The following is a 19,934-nucleotide window of genomic DNA, read 5'->3' as shown; positions in this document are numbered from 1 at the left end:
GTCAAGGCACAGTCCTTCATCCCCTGCCACCATGGACTTCACCAGGCTTCTCAATTGTGGTAAATGACAGTATCACGCACTTAGTTACTCAGACCAAAAACAAGAGTTGCCCTAATTTCCTCCCCTCCCTATCCCCATGAGCTGGTGCTTTTCCCTTTCTTCTCCAAAATATTCCCAGTGTCCATTCTCTCCACGATGACTGATAACATGCCCAATCAAGTCTGCAGCGTGTTTCAACTTGACTATTGCAAAAACATTCCTAATTTTGCTCTCTGCCTCTTCTCTTGCCCCTCCTCCTATAATCAATTTTCCACACTCCTGCCAAATTATCTTCGAAACGTAAAGCATTTGCACCTTAAATCTTCCAGTGTCTTTCCATCTGACTTAGAGTAAAATCAGCCCTCTGGTCCCATCTCACAGAGTCCTGCATGATGGGTTCCCTGCCTACTCTTCCCCTTGCTCACTTTGCACCACTTGTTGACCTTTGTACTTGGGAGGTTGTTCCAGTCTTAGGACCTTAGCTGTAGCCCTACTCTGCCTAGAATGTTCTTCCCGTAGATCTTTGTATGTGTGGATCCTTCTCAAGTTTCAGGTGAAGTATAGCATCTTTGAGAGGCCCTTCCTCAACATCCAACCTAAAAAATCATCCTAGCACCATACACATGTCATTTATATCACACTGTTTCATTATCTTTTCATCAGAATTGTTGAAGAAAAACGAGACCACTTCACGTTTTTCTATTTATAACATTTATCGTCTACTTCCCTCTCCCCACACCTGTCGCACATACACTATAATCTATAACTTTTCCTGTTCACTAACCTAGAAGAGTACCTGATACTCAAAAGCATACTAGTTGAATGAATGAGTTGCAAACTATGTGTTTTACATTCCAAAGTCCAGAATCTGCACCAGTAGTTAGATGTACTGTGAGAGGGAAGCATGAGCAGTCAAGAGAAAAAATTTCAGACGAAATATGAAAAGGCCTGCAAATGAGTAAATTAAAACTTCTCAACCAGCAAATGCAGGAGACCTGGGTTGGATCTCTGGGTTGGAAAGAGTCCCTGAAGAAGAGAATGGCAATCCACTCCAGTATTCTTGCTGGAGAATCCCATGGACAGAGGAGCCTGGTGGGTTTGCAGAGTCGGACATGACTGAGCAACTAAGAGCAACAAATAAAAGTCCAGGACTAGACAGCTTTACTGGTGAATCCTACCAAATATTAAAAGAGTACCAATCCTAAAACTCTTGCAAAAAATAGAGGAGGAGGGAACATTTCCAAACTCATTTCATGAGGCCAGTACAACCCTGATACCAAGCCAGTTAAGGACACAAGAAAAGAAAATTACAGGCCAATATTCCCAATGAACATAAATACAAAAATCCTCAAAAAATATTGGCAAAAAAAATTCAACAGTACATTGAAAAGATCATAACCATGATTAAATGGGGTTTATTCTAGGAATTCTAATGTCGTTCAAAATACATTAATTAATCTACTTAATATACCATATTAACAAAATGAAGCATGAAAAAATATTTGATTATCTCAATAGATGCAAAAAAATCATTTGACAAAACTCACCATTCATTCTTGATAAAAACTCTCAACAAAGTGGGTATAGAGGGAATGTACTTCAACACAATAAAGACCATATATGACAAGCCCACAGCTTACAGCTAACATCATACTCAACAGTCAAAAGCTGAAAGTTTTTCCTCTAAGATCAGGAACAAGATAAGGATGCCCACTCCCATAACTTTCATTCAACATAGTACTGGAAGTCCTAGCCAGAGCAATTTGTCAAGGAAAAGAAATAAAAGGCAGTCAAATTGGAAAGGAAGAAGTAAAACTGTTACTATTTGTAGATAACATGATGTTTTTGTAGAAAACCATAAAGATTCCACCAAAAAATTGTTAAAACTAATATAATCCACATACAGAAAATTATTGTGTTTCTATATACCACTAATGAACTATCAGAAAGAGAAATTAAGAAAACAATTTCATTTATAATTGCATTGAAAAGAATAACAATATCTAAGTGTAAATTTAAACAAGGAAGTGAAACACTTACACACTAATAACTATATATAAGGCATTTTGAAATTCAAAAAGACATAAATAAATGAAAAGATATTCCATGCTCATGGATTGAAAGAATTATTGTTAAAATGTCCATACTACCCAAAACAATCTACAATTCAACACATTCCCTATCAAAATTCCAATGACATTTTCCACATCAACAGAGTAAACAATTCTAAAATTTGCATGGTACCACAAAATTTCCCAAATACCCAAAGCAATCTTGAGAAAGAAGAACAAGGCATCATGCTCCCTGATTTCAAACTGTATTACACAGCTCTAGTAATCAAAAAAGCATGGTGTTGCCATAAAAACAGGCATAGATGAATGAAAGAGAAACAGAGCCCAGAAATAAATGCACACATAAATGGTCAGTTAATTTACAACAAAGGAGCTAAAAATATGGAATAGGGAAAGGACAGTTTCCTCAATAAACGGTGCTGGGAAAACTGGGCAGCAATATGCAAGAGGATGAAACCAGACCACTATCTCACACCACACACAACAATAACGCAAAATGGATTAAAGATTGGAATGTAAGACCTGAAACCAAAAACTTCCTGAAAGAAGATAAAGTAGGTAAGCCCTTTGACACTGGTCTTGGCAATGGGTTTTTTGGATCTGACACCAAAAGCAAAGGCATTAAAAGCAAAAATAAACAAGCAGGACACATAAAACTGAAAAGTTTCTGCATGTCAAAGGCAACCATGAACAAAATGCAAAGGACACCTACTGAATGGGAGGAAAGCAATGCAAATCATATTAGCAGAAAAACACAAACAATCCAAATAAAAATGGGCAGAGGATCTCAATAGACACTCTTCTGAAGTCATACAAATGGTCAACAGGTATGTGAAAAGGTGTTCAACACTAGTAATCATCAGGGAATTGCAAATACAAACCACAATGAGATATTGCCTCACAATTGTTAGAACAGCTATCATCAAGCAGACAAGGAATAACAAGTGTCTGTGAGGAGAAAAGGGAACCCTGTACACTGTTACTGGGAATGTAAATTGGTACAGCCTCTATGGTAAGTGGCATGGGGTTTCCTCAAAATATTGAAAATAGAACTACTATACAGTAAATCCACTTCTGGGTATTTATCCAAAGAAAAGGAAAACAGTAGCTTAAAAAGATATGTGCACTCCATGCTCATTGCAGCATTATTCAGAATAGTCACGATACCATAAGTGGTCCATTGACAAATGAATGGATAAGGAAAATGGGGTATATATATTATTCAGTCATAAAAGAGAATAAAATCTTGCCATTTGTGACAACATGGATGGACTTTGAGGGCATTATGTTAAGTGAAATAAGTCAGACAGATAAATACTGTATGATCTCTCTTGCATGTGGAATCTAAAAACAAAAAATAAAAATGTAAGCTCATAGATAACAGAGAAGAGATTGGTGGTTGCCAGAGATGGGGGTCAGGGATTGGTGAAATGTGAGTCAAATGGTACAACTTCTAGTTATAATATAAATGTCATGGGCATATAATGTACAGCATGGTGACTCTAGTTAATAATAGCATATTGCATATTTGAAAGCAGTTAAGAAAGCATATTATAGAGGTAGTCACTACAAGGGAAAAATAACTCTAACTATGTATAGTGACAGATGTTGCTGCTGCTGCTGCAGCTAAGTCATTTCAGTCGTGTCCGACTCTCTGCGACCCCATAGACGGCAGCCCACCAGGCTCCCCCGTCCCTGGGATTCTCCAGGCAGGAACACTGGAGTGGGTTGCCATTTCCTTCTCCAACGCATGAAAGTGAAAAGTGAAAAGTAAAAGTGAAGTCGCTCAGTTGTGTCTGACTCTTCGCGACCCCATGGACTGCAGCCTACCAGGCTCCTCAGTCCATGGGATTTTCCAGGCAAGACTACTGGAGTGACAGATGTTAACAGGTATTATTTTGGTAGTCATCCCACAATATATACAAATACAGAATCATTATGTTGTACACTGAAAATAACATAATGTTGTATGTCAATTATACCTCAATAAAAGATATCAGTTCAGTTCAGTTCAATTCATTCGCTCAGCTGTGTATGCCTCTTTGCGACGCCATGAATTGAGGCACGCCAGGCCTCCCTGTCCATCACCAGCTCCCAGAGTTCACTCAGTCTCACATCCATCGAGTAGGTGATGCTACCCAGCCATCTCATCCTCTGTCGTCCCCTTCTCCTCCTGCCCCCAATCCCTCCCAGAGTCAGAGTCTTTGCCAATGAGTCAACTCTTCGCATGAGGTGGCCAAAGTACTGGAGTTTCAGCTTTAACATCATTCCTTCCAAAGAATACCCAGGAAATATCTCCTTTAGAATGGACTGGTTGGATCTCCTTGCAGTCCAAGGGACTCTCAAGAGTCTTCTCCAACACCACACTTCAAAAGCATCAATTCTTCGACACTCAGCTTTCTTTACAGTCCAACTCTCACATCCATACACGACCAATGGAAAAACTATAGCCTTTTCTAGATGGACCTTTGTTGGCAAAGTAATGTCTCTGCTTTTGAATATGCTATCTAGGTTGGTCATAACTTTCCTTCCAAGGAGGAAGTGTCTTTTAATTTCATGACTGCAGTCACCATCTGCAGTGATTTTGGAGCCCCCCAAAATAAAGTCCGACCCTGTTTCCATTGTTTCCCCATCTATTTCCCACGAAGTGATGGGACCACATGCCATGATCTTCGTTTTCTGAATGTTGAGCTTTAAGCCAACTTTTTCACTCTCCTCTTTCACTTTCATCAAGAGGCTTTTTCGTTCCTCTTCACTTTCTGCCATAAGGGTGATGTCATCTGCATATCTGAGGTTATTGATATTTCTCCCAGCAATCTTGATTCCAGCTTGTGCTTCTTCCAGCCCAGCGTTTCTCATGATGTACTCTGCACAGAAGTTAAATAAGCAGGGTGACAATATAGAGCCTTGATGTACTCCTTTTTCTATTTGGAACTAGTCTGTTCCACGTCCAGTTCTAACTGTTGCTTCCTGACCTGCATATAGGTTTCTCAAGAGGCAGGTCAGGTGGTCTAGTATTCTCATCTCTTTCAGAATTTATATACAGAATATTTATTGCAATAAGAAAATATACTACTTATAACTAAAATCAGTGCATGTAAAGTGAAGTTGCTCAGTCATGTCCGACTTTTTGCAACCCCATGGATAGTAGCCTACCAGGTTCCTCCATCCACGGTATTTTCCGGGCAAGAATACTGGAGTGGGTTGACATTTATGACAGTACAAATAATGGCACAATGGTATGATAACCTTATCACATTGTAAGAAAAACAGTATGCAAGAAAAAGATTCTCAACTTTTACCATGTTTCAGATTTTATTAAAATTCAGTTTATTGTTTTCTTGGTGTTCCTGCATCAAACTTAGATTCTCACTGTATTAATAATAGGAGGGAAATGGTATTTTTTTTCCAGTTTTTTTAATTGATTGATTTATTTTTGACTGTACTGGGTCTTTGTTGCTGTTCGAAGGCATTCTCTGATTGCGGAGAGCAGGGGCTACTCTCTAGTTGCAGTGCATGGGTTTCTCATTGCGGTGACTTCTCTTGTTGCAGAGCACAGGCTCCAGAGCATGAACTCAGTAGTTGCTGCGCATTGAGCTTAGTTGCCCTGAGGCATGTGGAATCTTCCCAAACCAACCTGTGGATTGAACCTGTGTCCCCTTGCATTGGCAGGTGGACTCTTAACCACTGGACAGAAGTCCAGTAGTATTTTTTGAATGTTAAAAAAAATAACAAAAAAGGCTTTTCAAATAATTAGAGCTTAAAAGGATTGGGATCTTCTAGAAAGGGGAAAAGTTTCAAGGAACTATTATTTAGCACCCATTACAAAAGTTTCTCTCATTCTCATAACAACACTATGTGGTACGTATCATTATGTACCCCTATTTACTTTCGGAGAAACAGGTTCAGAGAGGTTAAGTAACTGGCCCAAAGTCACACAGTAGGAAGCAGAAACTGAACCAAGGATGTTTTATTTCATAGTTTATGCTTTTGACTACCATACTAACTTGACCCCCTTACTTTATCTCCTCAAGTCTCAGGGTCTTCAACTGCAAAATGAGGGCAATGACTTGCTTCAGAGGTTGTCATGGGTAATGGAGAAGATATTGCATTGAGATGCAGAAGGCCTAAGAGACACAGGTTGGATCCCTGAGTCAGGAAGATCCCCTGGAAGAAGGCATGGCAACCCACTCCAATATTCTCACCTAGAGAATATGATGGACAGGAGCCTGGCAGGCTAGGGTTCATAGGACTGTAAAAAGTCGGACATGACTAAAGTGACTTAGCACGCACTTAATGCATGGAGAAGAGTTTAGCCAGTGCCTGGCACATGGAGTACACTCATTATCTATTTGTAGTTATCAATCTTGATGTTGTCCAATATCACAGAATTAACGTATAGGAGAGCTAAGAGGTGAAGCCAGGCCTAGCTAATTCCTAAGCCTGTGATTTTCCCATGGAGTTGGTGGGCACTAGTTATATCTGCTACAGAAGGAAAGATATTCAAGGATAAACAATTTCATAGTCCCATCTGATTTCAAGACCATATAGTTTCTACCTTTTTCTTCATGGGTCAATAGCAGTTAGGGTTAGTTGGGGTAAGAAAGATATTCCTTCATCTTCCCCTACTTCGAAGTGGCCATGGCATTATGGGAGCTCAGGTGAGGGCTCTTGGTTTGACCTCAATAGTCAAACCCAGCTGGCTGTGGATCAGTTCAGTTCAGTTCAGTCTCTCAGTCGTGTCCAACTCTGCGACCCCACGAACTGCAGCACATCAGGCCTCCCTGTCCATCACCAACTCCCAGAGTTCACTCAGACTCACGTCCATCGAGTCAGTGATGCCATCCAGCCATCTCATCCTCTGTCGTCCCCTTCTCCTCCTGCCCCCAATCCCTCCCAGCATCAGAGTCTTTTCCAATGAGTCAACTCTTTGCATGAAGTGGCCAAAGTACTGGAGTTTCAGCTTTAGCTTCATTCCTTCCAAAGAAATCCCAGGGTTGATCTCCTTCAGAATGGACTGGTTGGATCTCCTTGCAGTCCAAGGAACTCTCAAGAGTCTTCTCCAACACCACAGTTCAAAAGCATCAATTCTTTGGCTCTGGGTGTGGATACCACTCCTCTATCAAGTTGGGTGAATAACAAGTTCCTTTGTCACCTAAGGCCTTGACTCTTTTATTTATAAATTGGGGATAATAACAGGACTTACCCTCACAGATGGTAAAGAGTAAAAGGGTTAATACACGTGAGTGCCTGCCCCGTGCCCACAGAGCCTGGCCAGTGTTCAGAGTGGCCTCCTCTAGCTGGTGCCTCTGGTTATTATCCTCATCCAGGAGCCCAGGGTGAGCAGGGCATTGTTTAAGGACCCGGGAAGCCATGTTTGTGCAAAATTCACTTCCTATTGTTGGCCTTCCGATTTGCAACCAGCCGATTTAGAATTTGCTCACACGTGTTAAGAGCCAGGACGTGAAAGGGCTTGGATCCCTGTGCAGAACACATAATAAGGCAAACAAGTTTTGCTGTTCCTGTTTTTGAGCTTCAGGGAAAGACCAAGGGCTATTTTTAGCTGTGGTAGGTGTGGGTTCTGGGGAGGGCATTGGGCCGTGTTTGTTACATTACGTTTTAACATAATACAGAGTTACCCAGCTCAAGGGATCTGTTTCAGGTTGTTTTTATTAATCAAAGAGTGTTTTTTCCCCCTAGTTGAGATGGTCAGACTTAATGGGTAGCCAGTACATGGGGCTTGATACACAGATTTAACCTAACAAAAATAAATCCTTTGTTTTATCAAGTTTCCATGAGTATCCTAAAAACAAGGGGAAAAATGTCATAAATACAGCATTGCTTTCAGTTGAGTAATTGTTGTTCTCTCAGGAAAAAAATAATTTGTCATTATGCTATTGTATATCTCACACAAATAAACTCTGGAAGAGGGTTGTGTGATTCAGGAACCAGACAGGAGCAAGACTTTCCCCTGGAAATTGTTGAGTACTTTCAGCTACAGACAAGACATCTATCTTTCTCCTGAGATGAGAACAGACACAAGTGGTGGGGGTGAAAATTAACTACCTCAAGCATAGATAATTTGGGTTTCAGATATTAGAATCAAAATGCATGGGGTGGAATAAACAATGTTCTCCAAACCCAGACCTCATAAACTCTCTTCAGAAACATTAGCTGAATGCCTAGGATGGGCCCGCCACATGAGATGGATAAAAGAACAAGACAGATTCAGCTCTTTCCTTAAGGGATCCCATGGCTCGCCACATGAGATGCATAAAAGAACAAGGCAGATTCAGCTCTTTCCTTAAGGGATCCCTCGGCTCAGAAGGAAAAATAGATAAGAAAACAGCGTGAAGGGTGCTCTGACAGGGGGAATAGCTTCCTGCACTGACTGGATAATTTCCAAGTTGCTTAATATTCCTGAATTGCAATTGCTTCATCTCTGACATGAGGCTACGAATTTCTGTGAAAGATGGCAAATCAAACATCTGTGCATATGGTTAAAACAAACAAAAAACTCCCATGTCCTCTTTCCCACACCGCAAAAGGAAACATTAAGAAAGAGGAAAGCACAGGACCCAGAAATAAGAAGCTTTAACCTAAGAGAGGCGCAAGAAGGCCCAAGATGACGGTGAAGCATCCTAGGATGACCACTGTGTACCAGGCTCAGAGGCCACCTGTTCAGGTCAGAGCCGGTCAGAAGGCTCTCAGAGAGATTGCTTCAAAATGAAAGCACTGACAGAAAAATGAAAGCATTGATAGAATCCCACATGTATTCAAAATTTCTCAGAGAAGATTTATGCAACGACCAGACAGGTTTGAGGTTGGATTAGAGCTAAGTACACAGAAAATCAAGCAAGCTTGAAAAAAAAAAAAAAAAAAAAGGCAAGAAAAATGACTCCATGGGAAATTAAAAATTGTGCAGGAAAATAAAAAAATCTAGTGTGTTAGATGACACAGTTGTGAAAATGCTGACCTGGCTAAAATTAAGTTGCAGCTATATTGGGAAGATAGGAGAACAGGGAGAGAGAGTGTGTGTGTGTGTTGCACGTGGGGTGGTGGGTTGATGTCAGCTAAATCCTCGTCTTCCCATGGAAGAAAGCCAGTAAATGATGCCTGAAACCAAGAAATCACAAAGTAGCAACATAAGCATGTTTTTGAGAGATATGGAGGTGAATCACAAAAGAAAGTCAGCTGAAGTGTTGACAGTGGTTGTCTCTGAACCATGGGAAACTGCACTGTGTAGGTTTGGGGAAAGAATAGGGAACAGGGACGTAATGACCATCTCTTATATCAAAATATGTAGAACATTTTGACTCTTTAACTACCTGCACATATAAACTTACTTACTAAAACTCAACTTTAAATTATAGCCACACAAGAACAGAAAGTGCTGGAATTCCTTGTTGTGTTTGTTAACAATCATAAAAGTCATGTGCACATCTCATGAAAACTTTTCTGAGAAAGAACTGCTATCACATGGTGTGCCAGGCTGACTGGCCCTTCATGTTATTTCTCAGATTTGCAAAGTCAGCTTGTTGATAAAACATCGTTTGCTTAAAAATAGGAGGGAGGCTAATAACAGTACTTACCCTTATAAGGTGGTGAAGAGGATCAAAAGAGAAAAGGCATTGACAGCACAGGGCTCTATAAATATTGGCAAGTTGTACTATGTGTCCTCCTCCTCTCTGCTCTAATTATCTCCTTATCTCCAGGTGACACCTTAGAGCCAGGGGGAGAAGGAGCTGGCTCTCTTTCCCTCGTACACTATCTTAGTTAACTCTGCTGCCATAAGAGAATGCCAAGGGTTGGGTGGGTTAACAACAAATCTTTATTTCCCATAGCTCTGGAGCCTGAAAGTATGAGAGCAGGAGGCCAGCATAGCTGGGTTCTTAGTCAAGGCCCTCTTCCTGATTTACACATTGCAACCATCTTTTCATTGTACCTTTACACGGCAGGATGAGTGGGAATAGAAGAGAGTAGGAGGAGGGAGTCAGGGAGAAAGATACGAGATGTCTCTTCTTATAAAGGTACTAATCCCATCATGAAGGCTCTACTTTTATGAACTAATTACCTCCCAAAGGCCCCATCTCATATCCCACCACATTATGGATTGGGGTTTCAACATACAAATATGGAGGAAAAACAAAGATTCAGTCTACAGTAACCACCTCAATCTATAGACCTATAGATTCGGTCTATAGTTCCAGGCTGGATGGCTGGAACGTCAGATGTGGTGGTGAGCCAACTGGGACCAGGCCAACAAGGGCTACCACCCTGAGGATAGACATGTCCTGCTGCCTAGCCCCAACCTCCAGTCTAATAGTGAGAAAGAGATACACTTCTATCTTGTTTCAGCTCCTAGCAACTGTCATATTCTAACTAATACTCACCTTAATTTCATTAATATTAGCAGTGGACCAGTTACTTACGGTGTCCTGAGAGGGGATACGCATCTCAGAGCTGGAGACCTGAAGTCCTGACATGCAGGCAAAACTGAAGGAGCTGTTAGGCAATCAGGCAAAGACAAAGTTAAGAATATTCTTGGAAGAACAGCATAAAGACGGCACTGAAAATGAGAAAAACGTATTGTTTGGAGAAGAGGTGACAGTTGAGGGTGAATTGGGAGAGAGAGGTTGCAAGAAACAAGGCCAGTGAAGTAACAATGCTATGGCCTTTTAGGTCACATTCAGGAGTTTCAGCTTGCATTCAAGGACAAGAGGGAACCACAGAAGGAAAGGTTTTGTGATTCAAATTTTAACTGATGTGTTTGTGGTATGGAGGATGGAGTCAGAAAAGATGGAAGCAAGGAGACTATTTCAGTAATTAAAACAAGAAATAAAAGGTGGGGTACCAGGGATGGGGACCCAAAAGCAGATTTGTGCAGGTTCAAATGATAAGAGGTAGAATCTGACTCAACACGAAAGTACAGGGGGAAGCAGGCATAGAGAGCTATGATCAGATTTCCAGCTATTACTCTCCAAGGCTGGGACAGGGAAAGAAGGAGGAGTTGTTTTAAAAAGGAACGTGGAAGATGCTGATCTTCGTTGCAAACATCCAAATGCTAAAGTTTCAAGGGCAACTAGATATTTAAGAGAGGGTATGTGGCCACCCATGGATTTGAACTCAATCCAGAATCAGTCTTTTCAAGCATTTTTAAAAAGCGAGGGATTTCGGGTCCAGTGGTCTTAGTGGTCCAGTGGGTAAGACACCATGCTCCCAATGCAGGGGGCTCAGGTTTGATCCCTGGTCAGGTAACTAGATTTCACAAGCCACCACTACAACACAGCACAGCCAAATAACTAAACAAATAATTTTTTTAGTGAATTAGGAAGGTGATAGGGTAAACACTACTGCCAGCAGAGGGAACTGAAGCCCAGAAAGATCCAAAACCTGCAGCCAAGAAAGCTAATCCCTTAGTTAGATCATACAATTAAACACAACATACAACCCGGATCTTTGCAGAACTACTTCTCTCACTAAGTCAATTATTTATTCACCAAACAATAACTGAGGACCCAGCTGTGCTTTGCGCAGAACTGGGAGTTGCAAATACATAAGGCAAATGAGACAAAGTCCCACTTGAATGACTTCTTTTATTGAAGAGGCTCTTCTGAGCGGGGAAGACAGAAATTCAGCCAACAACAACAACCAGGAGAATGTCAGGTAGCAAATAGCAAATACTACAATGAAAAGAAAGCAAGACAAGTACGATCAAGAGTGACAGGAGTGAAGGGAGATACTTGAAATTGGACGATCGAGAAAGACCTCTCTGAGGATGTGTTGTGAATAACAAGATGAGCCAGCCAAGCAAAAAAAAAAAAAAAAAAAATCCAGGAAAAGAAGGGACCTGCCTTTGCAAAGGCCCTAAGGTGAGATGGAGCTTAATGTGGAGGTGCAGTTGGAGGCCCGTGTGGTTGGGGTTTGGGGTGGAGTGAGCCTAGGAAAGAGTCACAGGGGATGGGATCAGGGAGTGGGGTGGGGGTCAGAGCAGGGGGCTTGCAAGTTAGAGCCTGGATTTTAAGTACAATGGGAAGTCATCAGAGCATTTTAGGTTTTTTCCTGCTTTTAACAAAAATTGAGTCATTCTATCTATTTATCTCTCTGAGCTTCCCAGATGGCTCAGTGGTAAAGAATCTGCCTGCCAATACAGGGGACACACATTGGACCCCTGGCTTAGGAAAATCCCCTGGAGTAGGAAATGGCAACCCACTCCAGTATTCTTGCCTGGGAAATCCCAAGGACAGAGGAGCCTGGTGGGCTAACATCCATGAGGTCGCAAAAGAGTCGGACATGACTTTAGTGACTAAACAAGAACAAACCTCAGTGAATCTATATGACCAATGGTTGTGGCTGCCGTGCGGAGGGCAGACTTTGGCAGGATTAGAAACAACAATGAAAAGCCACAGCCGCCTCCTGTTCTAGCCCCACTTCTCTGCTGTCTGTCATCACAATCTCCACTCCCTCGCGATGACCGAGAGAGGTGGGAGTTAAACCCCAGTTTTCAATAGGGATTTGATTTCTATATCCTTCCACAAAGCCGAGCACAGTTTGGGGCATGTAGCTGTCCCTTTAATAATATTTGATGTTTGATTAATAAGTTAAACAACCCATTGACTCCATTTATTCAAAGAATCAGGCAAACCAATTAAAAGGCCTCAAAACAAAGCCCAGACATAGCAGCTGTTTGCCGGCCCTGGTCAGTTGCTTGACCAAGAGGCCTGTCAAGCTAAATCAGCAGGGCAAAGCCAAGAGCTCACAGTGACACAGAGTTCCCAAGTCTGCCATTGTTCTCTCTTCCCAGTGTTAGGCTACAGTTTGTGTCTCTAGGAACCTGGAAGAAAACAAAAACATTCTTTTTGTTTTTCCTTTTGAACTTTTTATTTTGTATTGGGGTATAGGTGATTAACAATGTTGTGATAGTTTCAGGTAAAAACATTCTTTTTAAACCTGTTATTTCCAAGTCTTCAGAGGTTTGTCTTTCTTCAGCATCCTAGGTGCACCCAGACTTAGGTGTAGACCAGCAGCTCACACTAGGCAGAGTGTGACTCACATTTTATCTGCTTCCTTCCAGATTCACTAGTTAACACAGGATCTCTGGACTTTCCTCACAAAGGCCTGAATCACCCCCAGGAGCCCAGGAAAGGCATGGTCATACTCGAGGTGTCAGCGCCAACCATTGGATCATTGCCATCCTCGCACAAAAGGCACAGCACCCTCGAACTGCCTGCTCGACACAGCCCCTCCCAGAGAGCTCCACCTGGCCCTTGCTGAGAAAGTGTAAGAATCCATGACCTGATGGTCAGGTGTGAAGCCTTCACCTGGAAGGGTTTCTTATGTAGAGTAACCTTTAACTTGCAACCTGGAATGAGAAGGTGAGTGACGCTGCTGTCCATGGGTTACCATTTCCTTCTCCAGGGGATCTTCCCAACCCAGGGATTGAATCTGAGTCTCTTGTGTCTCCTGTATTGGCAGGTAGATTCTTTACCACTAGCACCACTTGGGAAGCCTATTTATATAAGAATTTTAACTAACTGATTTAAGTCAATTTATTTAAATTTAAATTAATTTCTTTAAGTAACATTAAAAATTAAAGATTCAGTTTCTCAGGTGCATTGCACATTTTGCAGGATCTTAGTTCACTGACCAGGGATGGAACTTGAACCTTTGGCAGTGAAAGTACAGAGTCCTAACCACTGTCTGCCAGGGCATTCCCGTGATATAGAACATCTCTATCATTTCAGGCAGCCCTGTTGGACAGCTCTGGTCTAGAAGACCCACTAAGATAAAGAATAAAGCATCTTAGTGCCAGGTTTTCAATTCCTAGTTCCGGCTAATGTGAACCTTGGCTGTGTATATCTCCTGCACTGTATTCCATGAGATCATTCGTACCTTTATAATTTCCATCCACCACCTCTCCCATCACTACCGTTTTCATAAGCTAGTTAGAGTAGATTTTGGTTCTTATTTTAGCTTTTTATATTCAAAAGAAACTTAACTAAGAACATACTTTGATATTAGTAATTAAGAAAAACAGCCACCAGTACAATTTATTTAGTTCTTCTGTGTGTGAACACCATACCTTAGCATTTTATCTGCATGTTTTTATTTAAATTTCACAAAAACTTCATAAGATAGATCTTTTATCTCCATTCAACAGCTGAAGGAACCAAGGCACAGAAAGGTTAAGAGAGTTACCCAAGGTCACAGAGCCAGTAAGTGGCAAGGTAGGGATGGAATCAAACTTCCATCTTCCATGATTGGCACGTAGGTAACTGGCCTAACTTTTAACCGTGGAAGTGAAGAGAAGTTGCTCAGTCGTGTCCGACTCTTTGCAACCCCACGGACTATAGCCCACTAGGCTCCTCCATCCATGGAATTTTCCAGGCAAGAGTACTGGAGTGTGAAAACTGGCAGGTGCCCCATCCCAGGATACAGTGAGTAAGAATTAGAAGTCTGAAACTTCTTTAGAGATCTATGGACTCTGGAACACCTACTTAGGGCAGCTGGTCTAGTTCCAATCATCTCTCTGCCTAGCATTTTTTTCTTTCACTAAAGAACAGGAAGTTTGAGAAGTGACAGGCCATGGGCACAGGCTGACCCTGCTGGGAAACAGCTCATGGGGAGAGCAAACTGCATGTCCTGTGAACCCAGGGACCGGTCAGCATAATTCCCTGATGCTGGGACTTTGGTCCCAGAACCTAAGTCGTATGCTGCTTGGAGTCGGAGCCAAGTTTGGAGGGGGCAGGGAAGCAAGCACATACTTCTCTGCTAAACTCTGTTTCCCATTTGGTTTGGCAGCTTGTTTTTAATGAAATGAGGCCAGTCCAAGAATTCCGTGTCAACACGGCTCTTTTTACCGGAACCACAAATGCAGCCCCCTGGGACCTGGTTCTATCTCTGGGCAGACATCAAAAACAGCTCCTTTTTCCTTTGAAATCATAACAGTCTTCTAAGAGTGATCCACTTCCTCACCTTCCCCCTCCCTACCGCCCCCCCCTCCCCCGCCCCAAGGAAGAAAGTAAGGGCCAGGGCTTGTGGGCTGCAGCACCCTCAGGATTTATGGTTGGCAGAGAAAACCTCAGGGCCAGCCAGGCCGAGGGGTTCCTGGACCCTGCTGTCAGTTTTCCCTTTCTTGTGCGTCCAAGGCCTCATGGTTCCTTCCTGCCTGCTTGTCTCCTGTCCAGGACCAGCCTGATGAGTAGGCAAGGCGTTTCCAACCCCCTCGGCACCCTGCCTTCACGCTGTGACTTCGGGGGTGGGGGCATTGTAAAAGATGCTGCCACATCAAAATCCTCCCCAATCCCCGTTCACTGGCCAAAGCCTGAGGCATCTGTCAACCTTCCGTAACTCTCCAGGGTTCCTCTGCTTTGGGTCACTTTTTAGGGGCTTCAACACGTGAGATCCCAGAAGGAGGTAGGAGGTAGGGCGAAGGGTAGGAAGAAAGCAAACACAGTTGGGGAGGGAAAATAATTGTAATTAGTGGAAAGTTAAAGGCAGATTGTTGGTAAGTGGTAGGTACTGATGGGACATTTGTTGCAGATAAGGTTCTCTGCAGGAGAGAGGAGGTGAAAGAAAGGCTTTTCGTGCCCTATCCCCTGGGGCATGGGATAACCTGGCTCTGGGTCACTTTCTCTAGGAAGGCTTCTGTGACTCCTGACTCACCCCAAGACAGCTCCGTGGTCCTCTGTGTGCTCGTAACATCCTGCGCTTCTCTCCTTTGCGGTTCTAACCACCCAGTCATCACCTCTCCACCGTCCTGCCTTCCTCCTCACTATTTCCTGCCATGCACCCAGCACTCCTGCATCTACTTAGTGAGGTTAGCAGACACCCCCACTATTTTGAGGGGATGAAGGAATACTAGCTGCTCCTTGCAGTGCTGGAGAGGAGCAGGTGAAGGGGTGGTGGGCTTATTGCTACTCTAACTGAAGTGGATGCTGTGATCCTCAGAGCAGGTGGTGGTTATGCAGCACGCCTGGAGTGTGTGAACCTGGGCTCCATCACTTCCTAGCTGTGCATTTGGGCAAGCTATTTCATCTTTCTGTACCTCAATTTCTTCATTCATAAACTAGGGATGATAGTAATACCTATCTAAATTTTTGTGTAAGAAATGAATTAATGTATTTGAAGTCCTTAAAGTTGGATACATTGTAAGCTCTTAATAAATGTTAGCTTAACAGAAATTTTAAAACCCTGCAAGAGTCAGGTCTTTACGCCATCACCATTCATTGCTGACTTGCTTTGTTCCCACCTCACTGGCCCCCTCCTATCGCTTTAATACACTGGCCCAGCCTTGCCTCACAAGCCTTTCCTTGGGACTCAATCTGAAAGAGCACACTCCTTTCCCTGCTTTGGGTTTCATCACTATACTTTACAGTATACATCCAGCCACAGCACCTTTGCATTACTTTGAGTTTTGTTTGTGTCCACACAAAAAAGGCAGGGGCCTTGTTTTATTCACTGTATCATTCCTAGTGCCAGGTATAGTGTCTACTACCTAGGAGGTGCTTAGCAATAGTTGATGGATGGGTGGATGGGGGGATGGATGGATAGATAGGTGGATAAATGAATGGGTGGATGGATAGATGAATGGATGGATGGATGGGTAGATGGGTGGGTAGATGGATCAACTGACCCCCTTTGGGAGACTTCTATGGCCATTTCTTCCTGCCTTCCCCTCTGCAATCTCCCAATCATACACCCTCATGCGCAACGTTATTTCCAACTTGCATTCTACCACACTTGCTCTCTGGGCCCCTTCCCCTCAGATGGTCATTTGCCAAAGCCATATACTGTCTCAGGAGGCAGGGTCTCCTCACACAAGCAGTTTGGGATTTGCTCACTAGTCCAGAAAGCTCAGCTACTCAGCATCAGCTATTAATGAGACACAGTGAATAAGACAGACAGTCCAATGAGAGAAACAAATGAATGGAGAGATGATTACATCTTCTTTGAAGCCGGTCAGAGAGAAGCCCAGTGAGCACACGGCCACCAAGGAGGGGCCCATGACAGGCACCCAGGCCAGGAGTCCCCCTTGGACCCAAAGCTAGGCTCCACCGTAGAGCCTCATCCTAAATAAAGCACACGTACTGATGACACATAGCTAGTCTGTCAGATTTCCCCTGATCTGAAAAAGTACTTGGAGAACCAGAGTGAAACTGAAAAGTTTTATCAGTCACAGGAGTACAGATTTGACATCATCAAAGAAATATTTTCAATACCGTGGGGAAGGGCAGGCAGTGTAATTAGCCGTGAGTAGAATACTTCCTGCTTTCGAGGGTGGAGAAAACTTGGGCTCCAGGTGCTGTGGGCCTTGAATGGGGGAGGAGTGACTCAACTCACAGATCCCTGCCGGGAAAGGAACGTTTTACCACACTCCATCATCTGTAAATCACAGACTCAAAGACTGGTGGGGTTTTTTAAATTATTATTATTATTCATTTCTATAGCCCCAGAAGACTCTTGCTGATCATAATTTCTTGATATGATCTTTTAAATAATTTTCAAAATTAGAACTGTGATGGGTTAAATTTTGTCTCTCCCCTCCCCCCAATTTATATACTGAAGTCCTAACCCTCAGTTCCTCAGAATGTGACCTTATTTGGAGATGGGATCTGTACAGAGGTAATCAAGTTAAAATGAAGTCATTCAGGTGGGTACCAATCCAGTGTCCCTCTAAAATGGGAAAATTTGGACACAGACAGGCACTGAGGGAAGAACATGTGAAAAGACGTAGAGAGAAGGCAGTCATCTCAAGCCGAGGAGAGAGGCCTGGAACAGATCCTTCTGCCCTCAGAAGGAGCCAATCCTGCAAACTCTTGACTTTGAATTTCTAGCCTCTAGAGTTATAACAATAAATTTCTGTTGTTTCAGCCAAGCAGGCTATGGTGCTTTGTTATAACAGCACTAAGAGTAAATAGCAATTTTTCTTTAGACTAAGACAGAAAAGAACCTCATCTATGTCCCTCCTAATCATGGTTGATTTCAAGGATTGTTTAGTTCCTCTGTGAGAACATACACATTGTATGTATTTCATACCTATGATTTGGCACAAGACAGAGAGTAACAAAGCTTTTACATTCTTGAAGGGGCTGGTGGAGTGTTAGGCATATAGATTCAGCTCAGTTTAACAGATATTTATTGATCCTTCCATGTGCCAGGTACTGGGCTGGAGACACAGAAAATGTAGTCCCTGCTTTCAAGGAACTCACAGTCTGGTAGAAAAAGTGCAAGTGTGTAAATAATTACACTTCAGAGTGATAAGTACAGTGGTTGAAATGCATAAAGAATGACAGCAGAGGACTTCCCTGGTTAAGATTTGCCTTCCAATGTAAGAGGTGTGGGTTTGATCCCTGGCCAGGGAGCTAAAATTCCACATGCTTCTTGACCAAAAGAACAAAATATAAAAAGGAAGCAATATTGTCATAAATTCAATAAAGGCTTTTAAAATGCTCCATGTCAAAAAAAAAAAAAGAGGAAAAAAGTGCCTATCTCAAGGAATGGGGGCCAGTCAGAGAATCTTCTCAAATCTTTATTAATAGAGAGTGTTATGTAAATTATGGTATATTCATACAATGGCCACCCTCGGGGAATTATGCAACTGTTAAAAAATGAAGTAGAATTATATATTCTCTTAATGGAAAGATCTTCAAGGCATTGAGTGAACAAGTTAAATGGGAGAATAATGTACATAGTATGGTACTATTTGTGTCATCAAGAGAAGGATATAAGAACAGTTACCTCGATTTGTGAATGCATAGAAAGAACCTGGCAGAAAATGTAAAAACTAGTAATATTAGTTACCTGAAAGGATGAGGGAGGAGCGCTCAGGAAACTTGCTCTGGACGCCTGAGATGACTGTTGGAGACTTCATCTCCCAGGAAACCCAGCCCTATTCTCCATCCTCATGCCGTGTCCATCCAGCCAGCATGTCTGTTTACACTGCAGCCCTGTCTGCAGATGCTCAGTCATAAGCACACTGTTTGTTTTGCTGGATGTATAGCAAAGAGCTTTGGATTCAACAGCAGGCAGAACTGGTTCCACATCCCCAAATTTTCACTCACTAGCTGTGTGATCTTAAAAAATATATATCTTTATCCTCTGAGCCTCAGTTCTCTCATCATGGGGTGATCATAAGAATTTTAAAAGGTAATACCCATTGAAAGTGAAAGTGAAGTTGCTCAGTCATGTCCAACTCTTTGCGACTCCATGGACTATAGCCTACCAGGCTCCTCCATCCATGGGATTTTCCAGGCTAGCATACTGGAGTGAGTTGCCATTTCCTTCTCCAGGAGATCTTCCCAACCAAGGGACTGAACCTGGGTCTCCCATGTTTTAGGCAGATGCTTTACCATCTGAGCCACCAGGGAAGATAGGTTCAATAAATCATAGCTTTAAAAAAGATAAATGACAGGAATCAGTCAATATTCAACTGAGCCCCACTGAAATCAGACCAGCCCGCAGGTTAGGCTTGTGTGTCTGTGTTAGCCACTCAGTCATGTCTAAATATTTGTGACCCCGTGGGCTATAGACCACCAGGCTCCTCTGTGGTGGAGTTCTTCAGGCAAAAACACTGGAGCGGTTGCCATTCCCTTCTCCAGGGGATCTTCCCGACCCAAGGATCGAACGTGCATCTCCTGCACTGGCAGGTGGATCTTTTAGCATCTGAGCCACTAGGGGAGCCCCTCAGGTCACGCTTATCTATGGCCAAGTGGACTGTCTGTCTCATCACAGGTTTTAGTAAAACTTGAGTTTTAGTAAAAAAAAAGTTACATCAAATCAAACCAAAAGGAAGTAAATAATGGATTTGATCACGAGTGCTCA

The sequence above is a fragment of the Capra hircus genome, chromosome 3, assembly GCF_001704415.2.
Source record: "Capra hircus breed San Clemente chromosome 3, ASM170441v1, whole genome shotgun sequence".
NCBI lineage: Eukaryota > Metazoa > Chordata > Mammalia > Artiodactyla > Bovidae > Capra > Capra hircus.
This window is presented reverse-complemented; position numbering follows the sequence as displayed.